The sequence below is a fragment of the Bombus flavifrons genome, chromosome 9, assembly GCF_040668555.2.
Source record: "Bombus flavifrons isolate JBK064 chromosome 9, iyBomFlav1_principal, whole genome shotgun sequence".
Taxonomy (NCBI): Eukaryota; Metazoa; Arthropoda; class Insecta; order Hymenoptera; family Apidae; genus Bombus; species Bombus flavifrons.
The window spans coordinates 6508113-6529169 of record NC_138450.1 but is presented as its reverse complement, the minus strand read 5'-3'; the positions used below and the strand labels follow the sequence as shown (position 1 = coordinate 6529169).

The 21057-nt window shown below is 34.5% G+C and overlaps 1 protein-coding gene and 1 long non-coding RNA gene across 10 annotated transcripts in view; one reads left to right on the top strand and one right to left on the bottom strand.

Moving 5' to 3' along the window:
- The window catches only part of LOC138183592 (neurotrimin), a 361055-nt gene that overhangs the window by 168142 nt on the left and 171856 nt on the right, over positions 1 to 21057 (bottom strand). The gene's annotated exons all lie outside the window — the stretch shown is intronic.
- Positions 16564 to 21057, top strand: part of LOC138183598 (uncharacterized) — a 198845-nt gene continuing 194351 nt past the window's right edge. For both annotated transcript variants that reach the window (XR_011174094.1, XR_011174093.1), the window contains exon 1: positions 16564 to 16794. This is a non-coding gene — a long non-coding RNA (uncharacterized LOC138183598). The remainder of the gene's footprint in view (positions 16795 to 21057) is intronic.

Here is a 21057-nt window from a genome sequence, read left to right as displayed (position 1 = left end):
AGAGCTCGTCGCCTCCGGAACACCTCGGGGGAACGTTACAGGTTGCCGGAGCACACACTTATCACGATGGTGCATTCAAACGCCACCCTTGGTGCGCGCGAACGCGCACGAATACGTGTATAGAAATAGTTTACGGGGACAGGCGTAATTGAATCGTTCTTTCCCTGCTGTTATGTTCTCTCGCTGATCAAAGGCGTGGCATCGCTGACATACTTGTGTTCACCCGTAAGATCCGGGCAGTGTCATAGTGTTTAATGCTTTTCATTCCTTAAACGGAATTCTCTCGAATGATTGTCTGGCAATTTCTTTATCTTTGTTGTATCTTCTCCCTCGGGTAAAACTAGTGAAGATAGAAACGATCGTTGCAAGTCTAAATATTGGTACTTAAATTTGTTTGGAGAGATATTAGTTTGCACAAGGTTTAATACTATGAGTGCTTATATGTGTAAAGTAAACTCTATCTTACATCACGAACGATCTCTTCGAAGTCAAATTGAAGGTAATTGGTTTGTGTTTCTTGTTAATTTGTCCATTTTATTTTATTTTATCGTATTTACGATCTTTTCCGTAAATACGTCGCCGTTCGATGTTTTACCTTTAACACTCTAATTTTTCATTATTTTTATATCATCGAAATGTTATACACAATTTATACTCAAAAAGTTAAATTAATATTGAAATTAAATCAGAGCTAAATTTGAACTTCAATCCTGTGATTTATCTGTGTTAAACTTAATCCATTATTGAGAATGTGATTTGATACTGTAACGTAAGAGATCAATAACGGTATGTGAGACATTATTAATGCAGAAACATATGAACTAACTGTTTGGTGGTTTCATAATTCCCAGAAAATAATTAATATTCATCCACACATGATGGAGGATATGTATTATTTTAAATCTCGGATACTATATGAATTATAATATTATATCAATTGTACTTTGACTGGATATAGTACTAGATAATATTATAATTGTCTTCCATTTCCTCCACGTTTCTTTTTTGAAACTAGCAATAGTACAAATATACTGTTTTACATTATAAAAGAATTACACCTTCCTACAAAATTTATTATGCAATAAAAACAAGATCGATTGCTTTCTATTCGTTCCCTAGCACTGTGAAGAAGCAATCGCAATAGTAAAGCTTTCGTAACTATTTGCATATAAAAAAGTAAATTATATAACAAGTAAAATATGAATGAGTTTATGTCGCATACGAAACAAATAGAATTAACGGAACAACAGTAAAGCACGCTATTATTTCTCCATTGCGAAAAATCACACGGTAATATCACGTTCTACTGTCACGTAACGCTATAGAACTGAAGAAAAATTCAGGAGATTTTAGTTTCGACAGTTAAGAGTTACAAACCATTGGCAATACCTTCAACATGCAATGTATATACGTGTTCGTAAGTAGATTGTAGCCCCTTGTACAAATGGATCGATGTTCCTATTCGCAATCGAATCTGAAACCTACTGTTTCTCTGAATGTCGGGCGCGACCGCTTTATCTCTTTAAGTTGTGCATCGGGTGTAGTCTCTTTGAACGCACGTCGGGACTGATTTAAAGAGACAAATCCCTGCAGTATCACTAAATTTGTAGTCTCCGTTTACTTCGACAGACTCGTCTTAATTGGCCCAGTGATCTTTATCAGACACTCCAGCGGCGTTCAAGTAGGAGGTTGATCTTGCACTTGCTCTTGGTTAAAAAGATACCGATCTACGGAGAACGTGAGACGTTAGAACTTTAGAGGGAGAGTTAAAGCTATTATGCATTGTTCCACTCTTATAGATTTTTTATCTTTCGTCATAGTTTAAAATGCTACAAGAAATGATTACAATAATAACATAAATACTAAACCACTCCGCAAGGATGTATACAATTAATACAAGCATATCTTCCACTCGGAATCGTTAAGATTCACCATATAAAATTTATTCACAAATATAAACAAATAAAATAAACACATAATTCAAGAATATATTAGCGAGATATTTAACGAAGACAGGCTTAATTAATAATATCCTATAACATCGTTTCCCATCTATGACCATTTTAAACATAATCTCTAATCCCATTTTCACACCACATCCGTTATGATAAAATTGCAACTTAATGAAAAGCGCAACGCAAAGTATCCATCGTTCAACACACCTGATAATCGCTAAGATAACAAACATTCGATCAGCGTTAAACGACAAAGGTACGAATCCGTCGAACACACAAGACTGGAAGAAGCTTCGTGTACAATGAAGCACAATTGTGTCCTTCTCATCTCTGAAAGACCCTTCGATAGGTGTACGTCGTAAAACACGTTGATCCGTGGAACAAAAATTCCTGAGGGAGGGAGACGACAACGGCATTCATTGTAAACTTCTCTGTCGTAGTACGGCCGGGTGGTATAGAATCCGCGGCTAAATCCCGGCGGGTCGGCGCGCGTTTATGTCTCGAAAGCTTTTTTTAGTATCCACCTATATGGAGGAGCGTGTGCCGACAGGCACTTTATTTCCTTGATTTCCCGCACTTTTCATTCGGCCCGGGATGGGGATAACGGCCGTTACGGCACCGACGTGCCGCGTGGAACACGAACCGATCCATTCACATGCTCTGCTCGTGCGTTCTCGCATCGTGCAGTCTTTTCTAAAGATCGAGTAAATTGTTAAGTGCGCCAGCAGTCGGCCTGAATGCGTTTCTATGCGAGGGGAAAACTGAACGCGCCATGCCGTCCCGAATTACGATGTTTAGCTGGTAGCGGCCAAAGAAAAAGAGTGCACGCGTGAAAAACTCGCTGCCGAAAATGAACGAGGGAATGGGTTAACGCTCTCTTGGAAACAGCCTGGTGAAACGTCGTGATAAATAATACCTCGAGAAAATCGTCCGTTTCGTTCCAACTTCATTTCTCGTGAACCAAAACGTTCGTTGAAACGTTAGCTTCCTTTAGTTCGTGTTTAGCAAGATCCTGATTTGGTTTCGTACCAAGGGTGGAGGATTCGTCCGGACGTTTCACGGGTTGAACATAGTCGTGAATATATTTGATATATCGAGTGAAAAGCTGGCGTAGTTTGTGGACTGTTAGAAGTATTCGGAATAATGAACGGTCTCAAGTAGTTGGTTTTAATTTGAATGCGTTTTGCCATATGTTGGAGCTTTCGGACTTTTCTTAAGAGAACTGATCTTATTACCGAGTGCTAATAAATTTTCTTGCGTAATAATGACATACTTGGTGATGGAATATTATTCGGAATATCTGTTTTTTACAAGACTTGTTTATTACAAGATTTATAAATGAATCTTATAATGAATTGTGAATTTGTAACGATTGTTTTGCAAGTGAAATCTACAATATACAACTTGTCATTTGATAATCTTCTAATATCTATATATTTAATATTTTAGATTTGTATATGAAATATCAGCTGCTCAAGAAGTTCATGCGACACACTTAAAATAAATCATCTAATTTTGATAAACGAAAACTGGAGAAATTCGAGATTCGTTTCAGCTTCAAGAATTAACTAATTACTAAAGAATAATTCATTTCAAAAAGTAAAAAGAAAGATAATTGGGTCATTCCATATGAAAGAGTTAAAATTGCAAATAAAATTTCCAAGACTCGAAAAAATGTGCATTAAGAAATATTCCGAGTAAATTTTCATGTACAAGTTCACATCAACTAAAACTCCTTCGTATAACCTAACGAGTCTCTTTCTCTGTGGAAATGTACAAACCGACAATTGGCTGTACTAATTAAGGAATGATACAACGCGAAACTATGGATATAACAGTGGATAGAGGCAATACTGCAGAAATTATTACAGGGTAATCACCTACGCACAACAGAGGACCTCTAATTACAACGGCCATTGTTGGACTTTCGAAGTCATTGCGAGGAATGGCGGGTCGAGCGATTCCTAAGCGCTTTTGCCGCCTCGTAAATCCCTGCTCGTGAAATATTCCGGCTATAATTGGCTGTAACTTTTTTTTATATATGGTCACCGAATTATATCAGGGATCATGGAAATTATTCCCAACGGACCTCGTGCGCGTTATGCAATTCAGTCGACAAAGGATGAAGGAGAGAAAGAGAGCCGGTTCTCCCTCCATGCAACTGCCACTACAAACACCAATTCACCTACGAGGACCATTACATTAGAATACATAGAATCGCGGGAAATTACCTGCTAACACGCATACGCGAAACTTTGCACGAAACTCTAACGAGATTCAAAATCTCTCTATAGAGCATTTCACTTGTGTTATTCGTTTAAAATATTAATAATTGGCGTATGTATGAAATAATTAATTTTTCAGATACGATGAGTACAAAAGAAGAACATGAGAGAAAGAAATATATGTTGTTCCATCTACTGTACGGAAATAGAACAGATCAGCTTGAAACTGTTAGAACCACGAATGAAGAACGGAGAAGAAAGTACAGGGAAACATATATAAAAATATGAAGTCCAAGAATATGGCAGCATTGCCATATACCTGCCACGAAATAATTTTTCAACTAACACATAATTTAGAAGTTATTCAGACAGATACGAGTTAGAAAGTTCAGCCAGAACGATCACGCAATACATGTACGATAGATATTTCTTTATTTGAAAGCTTTTTTAGAACATGTACAAGGTGTATTATCACATACTAAAAGTCAATTATTTCGTAGATTTCGTTTACTTTTCGTTGCAGGACGAAATTTTAATTTAGAGAGACCGTTTACCTTCGTTAGTAGTTGGCTGCGAATTTCTCCTAGAGAAAAACGGCTAGCATAGCAGCTGCATGATATTGAAGTGAAAGATATAGAATTCTTTAGTAGCTCTATGTTAGAAGAAACTGAGCGAGGTTTCGCTTGAATTCCCCGCTTAAAAGTTAAATGCGTAATTAGACAGCGTGTTTCAATTACCTAGCTAGTCCTGCTGTTTTAACCACTGCTGCCACTTACTTAAAGTGACGTGTATGGTGGAAAAATATTTTTCGAGCTTTTCATTTTTACGCACAAGTAGAATTATTTGAGCTCCTTTAAGTAGGATCGTTTTCCATTTAGCGCAGAAATATAATTTCTACCTCTCGCAATTTAACTACTTCTCTAATTTATTCTCTACTGACTCTAGTTTTATCTTTTCCTATTTTGATATCTTAATTTAACGATGAGAATCTTTGTAGTTGATTGTAGTTGCTTAAAGTTTAGTCTTTCATTAACGAAACATTTTTTAAATAAAATGTACATACTTTGACAAACACAGACATTTGTTTAAAGTATGATACCTGCGAAAATTTTCCATTTCCATGAATGGCTTTCTATTATAAAGTTCGCACAGATGCAGCATTGTCTGTCTATTCTATATTTTATTTTTCGATCTGAACAATATACGTGTCACAGCAATCATTATATTTGCCTTGAAGAAAGAGTATGAATAGTCTTCCTCGATGCTTCGTATATTATCGGAAATTTCTTATAAGGAACTCCTAGTTTTATATAAAATTTAGAAAAACTTTATTAGTCGTAAAAGTCTCCATAATTAACTCCATAAATTTGAAGTGTTATATAGACTATATAATTAGACGCAGCAATATATTTTGGCATCAAATTATGTATTACGTGAACACAAACACATATTTCATGCATACGAACGTTTCGTCATACATTATTCTCTTTGACAGGATACATATATATTTATAACTATACACGTACACATACACTTGTGAATAAATTTTCTGAATAATAATGCACAAATTTAAATAGAATATAAAATAAGATGCAAAATAATGAAATAATTCAAAGAAAATCATTTATATAATCCAATCCATAAACCGTTATATTAATTATACTATCGTTTTTATTTACGTTCAAGTATAAATGAAGTTTTTATTTCTACTTGTAACCACTTAAATTTGAATTTACTTAAATCATCATTTTCAAAATATTATATTTAAATAATACTCGACTCTCTGGTTCTAAAATATAATGGATTTTGTAATCAAGAAGTAATAACAGAAGTGCATTCATTGATCGGTGCGCGCCTGCTTGAAAGACTTCATTCCAGAGAGTAGCTCATTTAAATATTCGAGTGCCCAGATTTCTTGACATGATACTAGAAGGGCGCAGATCCGAGCGATTTACAATCCTGTTACCCTATCCCAAGGGATAAAGCAGTCAATCCCCTCTCCGGCTAAAAAAATGACACATAAACCCTTTATAATCAAATATAAGTAGAACGATTTATAAACTTTGCCGTAATCGTATTAAACGTTTATGAAATCTCAATCTTTAATGCACGATATACATCCGTCGTTTGCTGTTCAATTCCTGTTAACTTCCATCTATGAAACTTCTTGAGAATTAATACATGATACCGTCTGCATATCGAGTTTACATGACTTCATTTCAATTGATGCTTGTCTATAGTGCTAGTTTCAGATTACTTAGTTTCGGAAGTCAAGTTGCATAAGTTTTCATTGAAACATTCAAATTACATGACTTTGCACTAGAATCAAGCTGCGTTCAAACGAATTTCCACTCGAACAAATCTGTAACTGTAGTAATATGTGCCTGGTTAAAGATTTGATTGTTCGTGCGATTGTGTAATGGGTGAAGTTTCATGTCATGCAATATTGTATGACAGACAAGGAGAAAGCTTTGTCTTGGAAGAAAGTTCTTTACAATACTAAATATTTACTAGTATTTAACATCACTGAAGTTAAATTTCGCGAGCTTGTAACATACGATCTTCTCGAAAATAAAGCTGACTATCTTCCCTTTTTCTAAGTTTCTTAATTTTATTATCTAGACATGTGATCAATATCGAACTCCTCAAAGAAACAAATTCTTTACTTTCATAAGTTTCTTTATTGCGAGAGAATGACTTTTTAATTATAATAGTGAAGAAGCCTATCAGTATGAGTTTGTAGTAGTTTTAATGATTAGTAGCACGATTTAGATTTTTAGGAAACAAATTCAAATCTCATATTGATTCGAAATTGATCGAAAACCAACGTCTGACGAAACAAACATACATTTCTGTATTGTATAACGAAAAATTGAAATAATGTTGCAGCAGTGGCACGAAATATCTCGTCGAGGAAGTGACAGATTTTTCTTCAATTGTTCATGGTATAATCCATTCTCTGCGACACAATACTCCGTGATTTGAGGGACATTTCCGTTCTTCGCTGACATTCCTAAATGATTCCGTTCTTGTTCGTTCACGTATTTATCAACTTTCAATGATACACAAATATAACATTATACGATAACGTAGCGTTTATGTCGATAAAAGAAGAAAAAGAACTCGTTTTACTTCCAGACAATAGCAATATGTAGTAACATCATGGAACTTCAAGAAACAATACGTTAAAAAATCTAAATGCGTTTCAGGTTGAAGAATTCGTTAAAGAAACAATAATATCACGTATGCTTTTCCTCCAATTATAAACAATGATTTCATTGTTCAAGTTCTTTACAATTGAAAATACTCAAATGCTGAAGCTTTTAAAACTTTCTACTACATTGTAGAAGTGAAATAAAAATTCAAATTACTCTCACAAACGAGTATTCTATAGTTGGACGTTAAATCGAAAATTCAAATGTGTTTTCTTTTATTTGGAACACTTTGATCAGGACCGAAACGACGAAACTTAAAGCTCGAATCAATTTTGCTTCGAGGATACTTCCGTTCCACGATCGAATATGTCATTTGTCTTCCCAGCGTGATTAACTTATGCGTAAGTGAAAAATGGAAGTGGAACGCCATAATTCACGTTGATTCCCCATATTTGAATTTTAAATTCGTCTGGCTGTATTCGCGGTAAATATAGAGCCAAATGTAGACGAGGAGCGCTTATGGTGGTAAATTACTTATCTGAGATACGTCATCGAAGATTGCATTTGCCCTGGCGAAGTAACGCGTTTTCGTATTTCCATCTGCGTGAGTCAAGTATCGAATAAACATTTATGTTCCTTTTCTCCTCGCACCGACGAGTCAACGCCCACGGATGCAAACTTTTACCCGATATTTCATCGTGTAAAATTTCAATTTTCGGTCAACCCAACGGGTTCGTGCGCTTCTTGAATAATAAAATTTCTTTGAATCGATGCTAATCATATTTATATAACTCATCATTTTTTAGTTTAAAATTATGACGTCGAATCTCACTCATTAAGAACTCCTTAAAGATCGTGTAATAGATAGTCAATCTTGCTACGATCTTTAAATTTTTAAAAAGGTTCTAGAATCTTGAAGAAAGTTCTTGCGTGTAAATTACATTGATCATTCGAAGATCAATCACATTTTAGTCGCAATCACCCTTCTACATACATATGCAAATGCGATCTTATGAAAATCATCTATCGTCATAAATTACCACCATAACAATGGACTCGAGTATATTAACGCCACATTAATTACGGATTGGATGGACTTCTGAATTAGGTCAAATATTACACATTGGAATAAACTTACTCGAAAATATTATTTGGAATCTACGCTGCATTACATTAGGAAGAAATATACGAAACTATTATTAAAATCCAAGAGAAATAAATAGTTTACGGTAAAAATAAAAATTGAACATAAAACTAAATTAGTTAGAAAGATCGCATAAGAAATTATTTTCTCCTATAATCCTAAATATCATAGCCTAAGAATATAAGAATATAATCAATTGTAATTGAAATTTGTCCAGTAATGTATAATTTACAATATACCACGAGAAACAATCTCTCGTAGAGATTTAAATTCCCTGTATCCTGTTTCAAAAATTGGTCCGCAAGTCTCGACACGTATAATCATCACTTTACCCCTTTATCCTCCACCCAATTCCTATACCCTACATCCAGTATACTGGAAACATCAGAATATTCTTTGGGCACGGAGAATTCCTATTTTTCATAAACAAACAGTGAGAACCAGTTCTGTACACACCTTCGCGTGGCTCTTTTTTGGTCGGACGTAGTGTGAACGGAGTCGAGTGGTGGCCGCAGAGCACGATGGCGCGTTCATTCGTACAGATAAATTTTCAGCGTGGCCAGGGATACACACGAGGACGGCTTCGTTTTGTGGAGCGTAATTGCCGCAACCGAAATCGATGAATATTTCAGCATATACTGTGTAGCGTGCTTGCACTTCCACGCCTGATGGTATTCGCGCACACGTGCCGTGTCCTCTCATTCCCTCCTCGTCATTTCCCATCCTCTCTAACTCTCGTTGCCTCTTTAGTTTCCTCTATTAGTCTCTACCCCACCACCTATCCCTATCTCTTCCCCTCTCTCCTACAGGTTCTACTCCCGTTCCCCACCACCATCACCACCGGGTCTACGAATATGTTTATTCATGCAGTTATTTATTAGTTCGAGCAATTAGCATTAATTAGCGCAATCTGGCACCGGGTACCATCCCCCAGCTCCGATTCTCGGCACACCGCGACGGATATAATAGCGTTGTGCGGTCGCGATGTTTTAGAGGAAGCGGAACGACGACAGGGCTCGTTGCATCGTCGTGTCGCGGCTCGTGCATTTTGCCTTTCGCTTACGCGTGTGCACACCTTGGACAAGGTTCGGCCACGTTCTTTGTGCAATTAGGCGGTCGTCGTTTTGCGGATTACCCGCAAGCGTTTTAGCGCGTGCAACGGCGAATGTACACTATGGCTAATGTTACGTTCGTTTATGTATGGATTAGTGTTTTTGCTCGGAATTGGGCCAGTAGGTGATATGCGGCTTGAAATTCTGCTTTGTTTTTGACATTGACGCGAACCATGCGTGGTTTCGTGGTATTTGCGTCCAACTGAAGAAAATATGATTTTAAATTGATCGTGCACTCTGCAATTTAGGAAAATTGGAGAATTAGATCGTAATAGGATTTTCGATAAGACTTCTTAAGAATCAATAGTTTACTCGTTCCAAAAATTGTCCAAGTCAAATTTGACAGTTACAGCTGTATACACAGAAGTGTCAGGAGTGACTTCCAGATTTATTAAATTACTTTCTAATCTGGTGATTTCTAATCTGCTGTAGATTAATCCCTTAAAAACTATTGTTATTTATTATTATTTATTATTTATAAAAGAATGTAGGAAAAAATATGTAAATGTCGCAAACAAATTTTGAAGCTATTACAAGCGATTTTTATTATAAAAAAATATTTCGTGAAGTTTGAACCTCATAAACTTTTCTATTTCAAATCTATGATTATAGATACAACTTCAACTACTAGTCTTCCTTTTATACGGATAGCAAATATTCCTCTGCAATACAATCCTATTGAGTGAGAAGGGCCAAAAGTTTGAAAAGCTGTCAAGATACAAGTGAAAACTGAAAGTCACCATTCCTGATCCTCTCAAGTCGTATCGGTTGAACCTGTCGAAATATTAGCATTTACTATTGAATTCATATTCAATTCTAATTATTCCAATTTATATCTTTTTTGTAAATCAATTGTGTAGATAATTATATTGCACACTATCCGGATGAATATATGTAGCAGTTTTAATTACTAAGAAAATATAATTTGAAAAATTGATGACAACAAATCATTATTATTTACTTATATCCGAACGTTTATAACTATATAACGAGAAGCTATACTTGCTCGACAACATTGCAGGTTTTACTCTGAATGAAAAGATGGTGAAGTGGGATCCTAAGTAGGTTTTCAATTAATATCACATTTGCCAACATTTTCAAACATGTTTATAAGTATTTGCAATTACGTTAATTTCTTATTCTCCAATCTGCGTTCAGTTATAAAAGACAATGTGTATGGATACGAAAATGTCTAAGAAAAATTACATAAACGAAAATATTGTTGCTAACACAATAGAAAGATTTTGTTTAGATCGAAAACCTTTGTCGAGAAAACTATATGGATTTCTAGCAAATCCGAATAAATATGTGATACAGACACTCCGATTAAACACTATAATATAAGTGAGAAACAGGTCGGTCAATTGGAGTCTGTTGCAGTCAGTTAGAGTACGTGATAGTTTGTTAAAGACTTCATTCAAGTTGTTCAAGTTGTTCAAATTAGTTAAAGTTGTGCAAGTTGTTAAAATCGATTGTGGTTGTTAGTTAAATCTTTAGTTGTATTGCAGTCTATTTTGATGAGTACACGATAAATATCCTCTTACCTGAAATAATTTCCTTCAATTACAATCTAACTAATATTTTCTTATATACTTCCAAAATTCAATTATTTTTATAAATAGAATTGATTAAAATTTTAATTAGGCGATAAAAAATTACTGTATGAGACATTTTCGCAATAAAATATTTACATGGGGATCTGTTACATATAATGAAACGATATATAAAATAAATATAAATATTTAAATTCGTAGACTATATGACAAAATATTAAAAGTACCTGCCAATATTTTTCCATTTATGATATTGCAGATCGCACTAAACCTACTTGTCATCGTACGATATGTATTCCTTTTCTCTGAAATAGCCGTTCCATCGGAAAGGGATCGCTGACTGATCGCACGCGCAGTCAAGCACATTGTGAAATCGGTTCCACCGTCAACGGGATTCGTCTAATAGAAGAAACGGAGGGGTTCGGAGAGCAAATCCGCCACATCAAACGGATCAAGTAGCTAGGTCGCGAGCCAATCTCCAATTATCGTCAACGGTGCAATCGGAGAATTCTCCTTGACTCATGGCAAACGCGAGTAGCGTCCTTTAATCGGTTATCAAGCAGCCGGCCGCTCGTAAAGTTGACCCGGAAGTAGGATCGGGTCAGGTCAACGATCGCTCGGTGAGAACTCACCGATCGAAATTTTCTCCGCGGGAAGAAAGCCTGCGCGCCCAGAATAATAGGCGTATCGATCACCCTAGGTCGATATGTAATTTACGAACGATTAAACGCGAATCGCGCGTCGATTGAACCGCGTCGATTAAGCTCGAATTTTAGAACGTTCTCGTGAACCGCGACCACGATGCATCACTGTGAAGTCGTGTCTATGTTCATTTTTAATTACTCGTTACGAGTAAAAATAAATTTAAGCAACTAGTTTACGATAAAAAAAGTTTGGAATACAATTATAATGCACAATGGCCAAAATTGTAAAAACTCGAATCGAGTTCATAGCGTTTTAATTTATACGCTGTTCATTATAAAGAAAGATTTTAAGGTTATTTTTGATAGTAGAATTTGATTCTGATATTATGTCTTACTAGGAGGAGGTACTTTCCTCTCAAAGTACTCTCATATGACAAGTGCGTGTCTGTCGTTTAGCGATATCAAGAAAAAAAGCCTGAAATGTAATTTAATCGACATGAATGACGATAATGTATGGACGTTACGACGCTGTGTGCCAGAAGTAATACTTTATCCCTTAATCTGTGACGAAATTCTGTTCAAGTATCTGGAAATTCTATAATATTGATTTTACCATGAGCTCGTCTATTTGTTATTCTATTTTGTTTCGTTCAAATATAAGTTTATTTTCTATTACTGTACTTTAGCACAAAGCTCAGCTTATCAACTAGCCAATAAGCGAAGTTACGTGGCATTAATTTTAGAAACTATTCAATTTGTTATTTCATCATAAATTCCTCTATCCCCAGAAAAAAAATTGTTGCAGCGCAGTGAATATTCCAGATCGAAAGTTTGCACAAAGTTTTCTTTAGAAACATGCTCGAAAGATGGTCAAAGGAAACCTTTCTAGCAATAATGCTAAATAGATGCTGTAGTCAATTTGCAGGAGTTCTATAGAATAATGTAATTTGTCAGCACGTTCGCGACTGATTATTTTATCGAGATTCTAGTGCAGATAATCACAAGCTTTTACTATTAAAGCAAAAATAATTTGGAGGATACGAATCTAATCGAAGAATTTGACATATTTGGTGTTAAGTATTATACTTTGTGTCTATTATTACTATAATTAATCCTCCGTATGTGTTTGGACTGAAAACTTGACATTTAAATAATTGAAATAAATACGAGAAATATTCCTTTCCTCAGAATGATAACAATTCTGCTGGTCTAATTTCAGTCATAAGAGAAAGTAATACATCAGTGACCGCTAATGTGTTAGCAGGATTCAATCAAGATTTTAATTAGCAGTAAGTAGAGCATAGCTTCTAATATGTTACATAAGTGCAACAGCCTGATCAATACTTTTCTGGTGGTTATGAGGCAGTTCTTAGAACCACTTTCCAAAGTATATATCTCACTATACCAAGAAGAGGATAATTATTTTCTTCTTACTCGTATTTATTCTTCAACTACATGTATTGAAATAAAAATTCAGTAATTTATATTAATGAATGAAAGAATCTGTATAGAATCTGTAACGCCTATAAAGGATGATAAAATATTAAAAGAAGAAAACCTGTACTGTGTATAGCCTTTAGAAAAATGTGGAGAAATAGGAGTCTATATCACATATGAAGGTTAGCAAAACACGAGGAACATGTCTATACATAACCAGTAAATTATACCTTGCTATCCGCTCTACTATGTACCTACATATATAGGTTTAGGATCAAGAGTTGCAGTGTCACGCGAATGGCACTGGTCGTGAGAATAAATAATTTCAACCGCATAATCACAAACCATATATAATCTCTGTATTGCATGTACGAGTAAATAATTTGCTGTTAGAATGCTGATGAAATACAATAGCCGAAAATAATAAGAACATTATATAGCGACTTGACCCACACAAGTCTACTGTGATATTTTGATATTAAAACAAAAATTAATTCAATTCACTCTATACGTCATCTCTCTCTAACCCATCATTTATCTATCCTAACACTTTTCATCCCTTTCGCTATCTATTTCATCATTACTTTACACTTCTCCAACGAGGATTTCCCTCATAACCACAGGTTTAGTACAGCGAATAAACGGATAGACGAACGAATAAAGCGTTGTATCCCAACGAGACTTTGAGTCATGCATGGGAACGCTGGCGGAAAGGTAATCGCTCGAACGTATCCCCCGAACGTTCCGAAGGTACGCAGGGACATTCGCCGAGTTTTATTACTCCTGTTTTTGTCAAGTCCCGTAGGGGACTGGGTCGTCGTTTCTTTCTCTTAGCAGTGATATTTTACCATGGTCAGAAGAGACTCGTCTCTTAAGCGTTCTGAACCCGTTGGCCGGATTCGTTTGGCGGAGGAGTGAGAGGAAGGAATAGAGAAAGAGAGAGAGTACGGGATAGTTACCCGCACTGCAGAATTGCCACTTTCCGCTTTCACCCGCCCCCCGCCATTTTACTCCCCTAATCCCAACGCCATAAATTAACCAGGACGGAAGTTCGATACGTTAGTCGCATTTGTCCACCGTACACCGAAATAAAGAGGAGCTCGCGTAATAATGCTCGTCTGCTATTCCCTACGCTCGATTATGCTAATGCGCGCTTACCTGACGCACCGAACGATCGAGTGTTCCGCGAATGTTTCGGGAAATTACTTCTCGCTACTTGCCTCCTGTTTCGTCTCGTTTCCAAGTGTTGGAGCTGATATCATTCTAAACGAAAAGGAATATAGGTGTATAATTGACTGATTGTGAAATTATGGGTAATTGAATTTGGTAGGAATGTGTATATGGATGGCTTGGAAGTCAATCAGTATAAATCAATTTTCACCATTTATACCCTTTATCGTTATCAAAACTCTCAATCGACCAAGAATTTTAGTATTATAATAAATCCACTAATTAAGTTATTATAATATAATTATTTAACTATTAATCAAAATTCTGACAACGAAAAAGTATTTACACGGCGTGGAAGACTAACCTACACTGATTAACTTTTGAGCCTTCCATAAAGATTGGTTCGAAATTTGGGATACAAATGAGGTTATGGAGATTCTATGGCTCGAAATAAGATAAAGATCAAGAATAATGAAATTGCGTTGGAGGCTTCATTTTCGAGAAAAAGCAATTTGAAAATTTCTAAAGATATGTGAATCTGTTTTATTTTTGACTGAACAGGAAAGACAGTCGACGAGAATTTATTTTGTGTGCAAGAAATAAATAAAAATCGTAAAATAAAATTTTATCGTTTAAGGCCACCAGTAGTATTTGTCTTTAATTAAAAAGTGAGAAATATATGTGCACTGTATCTTATGAATCTTAGCGAACATCCATCATCTTTATCAATGTTTTTCGAGCTTATGGCATTCGTCTTAAAAATTCTGTATCTTATAGATATTAAGATTGATACACTTTAGTTTAGATAAGAAATAAGTGGGAAAATTGTACTAAATTGGGAAACATATAAATCTAAAGTGAATTTGTAATTGATTAGTTACCCGATATTAATTTCTACACTTACTTGTTCTACGTCTATATTCCCTTGAATTCCCTTATGAGTGGAAAAAAGGATTATATTTATGATTAAATAAGAAGGAATTTTCAATTCTAAAAGTGTTTCCGGACTCTCAATATATATTGTCAATATTTTAAGGGTCTCAACTAAAATGATCAATATGTACTGTCAATATAATAATGTCAATATTATACAATAATGTCGAGAACCTTGAAATATTTAGAATATTATTTATTGTCTCAGGGCATCCTAAATGATTATTACATGTATTGATACTTCACTGTCTCACTCATAAAAGAATTATTTATAACAACTTCAGTCGTATTTATATAGAATATAGGTGAATAGAAGGAGGTTTTAGAGAAGATATTTATTGAAGATAAAATAAAAAAAATCGAACTAACCTTAATTTATCTGAACTGTGGTTATCGTAAAAATAAAGTCGTAACACGCAATTTCGCTTTGATTCAAGATTAACGTTATGGTTACAATGGATGCGTAATCTGATATGATTCTGGCGAACACCTTAAAACAATGAAATATGTAGATTCGTATAACAGGTTATATTAGATGCATCTTAATCTGCAAATGTTTCAACTTCTACCTTGAGACACACTAGTAACAATTCTGTGTTTTTTAAACAAACCATATCGTTATTTTTAGGAATTTTATTCCTTTCTTTTACTAGCCACATCTCATAAGGTCTTAAAATTAAAATGTCAGGTACCGTCACTAATACTGTTTCGTGTTATTTGAATCAGATCACGAAAAAGATAATAAACGATATGCTACGATAATAATTAAATATTGACCACAATTATCGCACAAAAGAGTGCTAAATTATCTTAATCTGAAGAATTATCATCAGATTATAAAACTAAAAACACAGGATTCTTTCTGGCAATTAACCTAACCTACTTTGCTACAGAAATATCATATATAAGTACCTATATACATACTTACATATCTATCTATTTGTTTCTGCAATAAAAACACGCTTTAGTCGATTCTGAAACTTAAAATAGACACTATAACACTGTACAAATCATAACTTGATACAGAAAATTCATATTCGTTTCTTACGCCTTACGCGAGCGAATGTTTCCAAACAGCTTTGGTCGTTACGCACGCCACTAGCGCCGGAAGTAATGTAAAACGCAGTTTAGAAGTCGCTCGACACTACGCTAGTCAGCACAGTAGGTAGGTGTGTACAATAGCACAATTAGATAAACACGAAACAGAACTGTGTGTTTTGGAAGGGCGTGGGGGGGGATGAAAGCCTCGTCGGATGGTTTCGTGTTGGTGCGATAGGTATGGATGAAAATTTCGTTGCTACCCGCCTAAATGAAATTTGTGCTGTGTTGTACAATCTCTAATTTAGTCGAGTCAAATATTCGCTGTACCCTGAATGCCACTACGCGGATTTGAAGGAAGTATACATTTATGAAAGAATTCTACCGTGTAAAATTTCAAGCATCTCTATTATACATAACCTCCTTTGGTAAGTAGATATTAAATTCTTATTTCGTAGATCATATACGTATAAATGACGTTAACTTTGAAAATCGACTTTGGATTCTTATTATACAGGTTATTCTCTAAATTATGACTAGAAATATTTTTATAGTGCAGTCATCGTCGAAATATATGTTTAAATTTTTATTGTAGAACTAGTAAATAATAGCGGTAGCAAGATTTTATTAAACTATATTGGAATTTTTATTGTAAGCAATGCTCACTTATAATAATTTTAATTTTGGAGATGCATTTTTAATTAAATTATAAAAACTCATTCTTTTCTTGATAAGCTTAGTGCCATTTAATGTTGATATTGAGTGGAACTTATTACTCTTTTTCTGGATGATATATGAGTGGATAATACTGGTTTATTTATAGTAAATAGTATTTAAAAAACGAAGAAATAAAATATGAAAATAATGAAATATAGATAAGAATCATAAATTAAAATATGTTACTTTTACAAATTAATTCAAGAGAAAATCCAGTATGGATATATTATGTAATATTTATGGAAGCACACAAAAATAGCCTTCCACGTCTCAATAACGTTGTATTAACAAATAATTCTGAAGGTATTAATAAAATAAAAGTATCACGCAATCATTTTCAATTTCAATGCAGTTGTAGTTTGATCGTGACATCGTGCGGTTCAATTCTATCGTATCGATTATACAGCTACGGTAGCTAATATTAGCCCTGTCACTGCGGCAGTAACTACCTGAAAAGTGAGGAAGCGATACAACAATTACTTTGTGTATATACACAATAAGTAGTGAGAGTTGTTTTAATTACTTTATTTATAAAGATCCGTAATTTCTTTGTTCCCAAAACTGCAAAATTTTTTAGTAAAATTTCATTCATAAGATTTCGTTAATAAGTAATCTAGATTTCCTAAGATTTTGTTTGTAATATTTAAAAGTTCTTAATACTGTAAAATAAGTGTGAAGCATACTGTGAAGAAATTTACAATTCCTAATATATAGTGAAAAATATCATTAGCTAAATATAATCGTGTCGGTAGAGTACAGAATTCAAACATCCATAATACTATAAAATGTTATTTCTAACGATTGCTTATGATAAAATTAATTCTTGTACATTAATTTACATTAATCGTGAATTTTATATCCTCGTCAAATTCATTTGTGAATATTTCCAAATATATATTTCTCTCTACGTTTATGCTCTTATATAAATCACAGTATGAAAAGAATTTAATAGCAAATAAAGAAGTTAACCTCGGTAGACTCGGAAGTTTTCAGCAATAATAACATGATACTATATAATTTTATACGGTAAAGAGAGAAACCTAAGGTAGAACTACGATTGAAAGGAAGAGTTAAAATAGAATCACCGAAACGTACAAGTGGAATTACTTTGCTTTCAGACCGTTTTACAATTTTTTCTTCTTATTTCTCATCCTTTGTATTTACCGAGTAAACTCTTAACGTTTGATGTGTAGTCTATTTCACGAGTGGAACTAAAATATATCCGTGATATGAAATAGTAAATGTCGATCGTGTGATTTATCGTCAAAGCGTTCGAGCTCTTGCTAGAGACTTATCTTTGGCACGCACTCCACCTCGTCTCAACGTTCATTTCATATTCGATATCGATCCTTTTCGATGAGCAATCGAACGAAGCAGCTTTGCCTTTGCGGACTTTTTCTTATTTATCGTAACGCGAGCGAAAATTAAAAAGCACTTTCCCTTGAAGGAAAATTCACGGTACCTTTTACTATTTGAAACAGAGTGTCTGCGAACATGTCAGCTCTGAAGTGGAAAAAATATTTATAGCTTCAGAAAATATTAGAGGAAAAATGAGAATATTATAACGTTGTAGTCAGTATCGGTAATTAAACAAATTTTCGCTGATTGAATCTTGATGATCTTGATTGATCTTGATGATTGAAATTCTGCTATTCAACGTTTATATGCAGAAATTAGTATTTTATTATTATCAAGAGTCATATTTCCTCCTTTAATAACTACTCCTTTCATTCACAATTTTGAACTTCCCTGCACAATTTCGTTATACTGATAACATTTGACCACATGATTTTTACGACTTATGACAGTTGAACAGTAAAGCAAGGTTTCAAAATTTTTCCAATATTCATTAAAATTTGTGAAGTTTTAGCATATCAAAGTCGAGAAGCTTGGACGTTTCAGTAATACACGAGTATCTGCTTCTTATTCGGTACAACTTCGGAAATTATCTTCTTACATGGCATTCATATTCTAATCTATTCTAGCAGAATATTTTTCAAGAACTGATGAATATGATGAATAGAGTATGAATTTTCTCACTTATAGGAAATTTAAAAATACGAAAACTGATAGGGTGTACGTAATATACAAAAACATAGAAAATATTTTAAGTATTCGATATAATATGCAGTAACATTAGTAAATATAGCACATATTTAAGCTCAATTTCTTTAATGTTCGTACATCCATAATATAAATATTAATTAACAGTTTCTAAACCATTTTTGGAATTTTGTATTTTCCACATTTTAGATTGAAAAATAACGAATATTTATATCAGTTGTAATTATGGATCATGGAGAGTATTTAATAATTTCAAATTAAGAACTGGAGACTTCTATTCATGGTATTTATGAACTGAAACTCTTGGTAGAAAAATGTAAAATAGAAACACGTACATGAAATACCTGTTGTTACGCCACGAGGCTTACCATAGGCTCTATTTCTAATCGTCGCTCGCGGTCCTACAGTGTCGCAGGCAGATCGTCTTATCTGCCCAACGGAACATATACAATGTATCGACGAGCGTGTCACGATCGGCATACTTCAAATCCGATGGACTGACGATGGAGATAAAGATGTGGCGGCACTCGGCGACAATGTATATCGCTGAAGTGCCTAATGAACCATCAACATCCCAACGGTCCTTCCACCGAAGGTTCTAGAAGAAAGAGCACGTGGCAACGGTCGCGGACGCCTAGCAAATGCATGGACGGTGGGGATGTTGAGGGATGACAAAAGAAAGTAATCGGATCCGATCGAAAGTTAAATTGTAAGAGCTTCAGTCTTGGAAAGTCACGCCTAGTGTTCGGAAGTGGATTGTAAAGTGGATTGTTGTTAGAAAAAAAAATAAAGTTTCTTTTTTTATTTTTCACCTCAAATTTCTTTTTTATTTTGTTATTTTACGTGACAAGCGCATAGTTGTCACCAAGCAGCGAGTTCTAGAAACGTCGATTTTGGTCCGTTACTTTTTTCACACAAGAAGGCGGCATTCGTGATCATAGGCGCGAACGGTAGCGTAACCCGAGCGTAGTGGGGGTCGTCTCCCAGAGAAGACAAAGAAATGATTGAAAGGCAATCAGTCCCTTCTGACGAGTCAAACGTTATACATCGAGAAGTCTGACGAGTAAAATCAAAGTCGCATAGTCTAACGAATTCATTGAGAGATATCGTAAAATCGGGTCAATTTTCTGTAACATATTTACTGTATTTATTGTTAAACAATTTGTGGCGTATTCATCATATTAATGTCAAATATTGTCAAATATACTATTTTATGTTAACCTGTTAATACAGTGTTAAATTCATTGAACTACCTCTGTTATCTTAATCGAAACAGGGGAACGACTATTTCGCGGCGTCGATTAGCAGAATCGTAGCGAGAATTTACGCCTCTCGCTGACGCGTTTTCCTCGCGACCGCGTCTCTCCGCGAACGGTCGTAACACCTGTCTTTTCCTCCTTTTTAAAAATGTAAACAAGAAGCCTTTGTAAAAGCAAGAATTTTTGCAATATTCAGTTTCAAATTAATATTCATTATTGCAAAGTACAAATGGTAGTTTATAATTAATGCAGCAAGTTTGTTAATTCTTCTAACTTTTCTAATTGTCTTTATATGGATATTACAATGTTTACCAATATCAAGTAATTAGCATTAATTATTGATCCTCGTCAATTATTAATAGTAGCTGATGATAATTATCATTTACTATAATATTTATTAGTACACTATAGATGTTCCTATATCAATAGGAAAATTTAACGATACTAAAATTCATAGTATGCATATAAATATGTAAAACATTCAGAGTATCATAGTATTCGTCATATTATTTGATGTTTAAGACAAATATCTGTCGCGGTTTTATTTTTCTAATCTTATTCGTAAAAATATGAATTTGCACATAGATTCGTAGTCTAGTTATTAATATCCATTTTACGAAAAGTGTAAGTGATAACGCGTTACGTATTCGA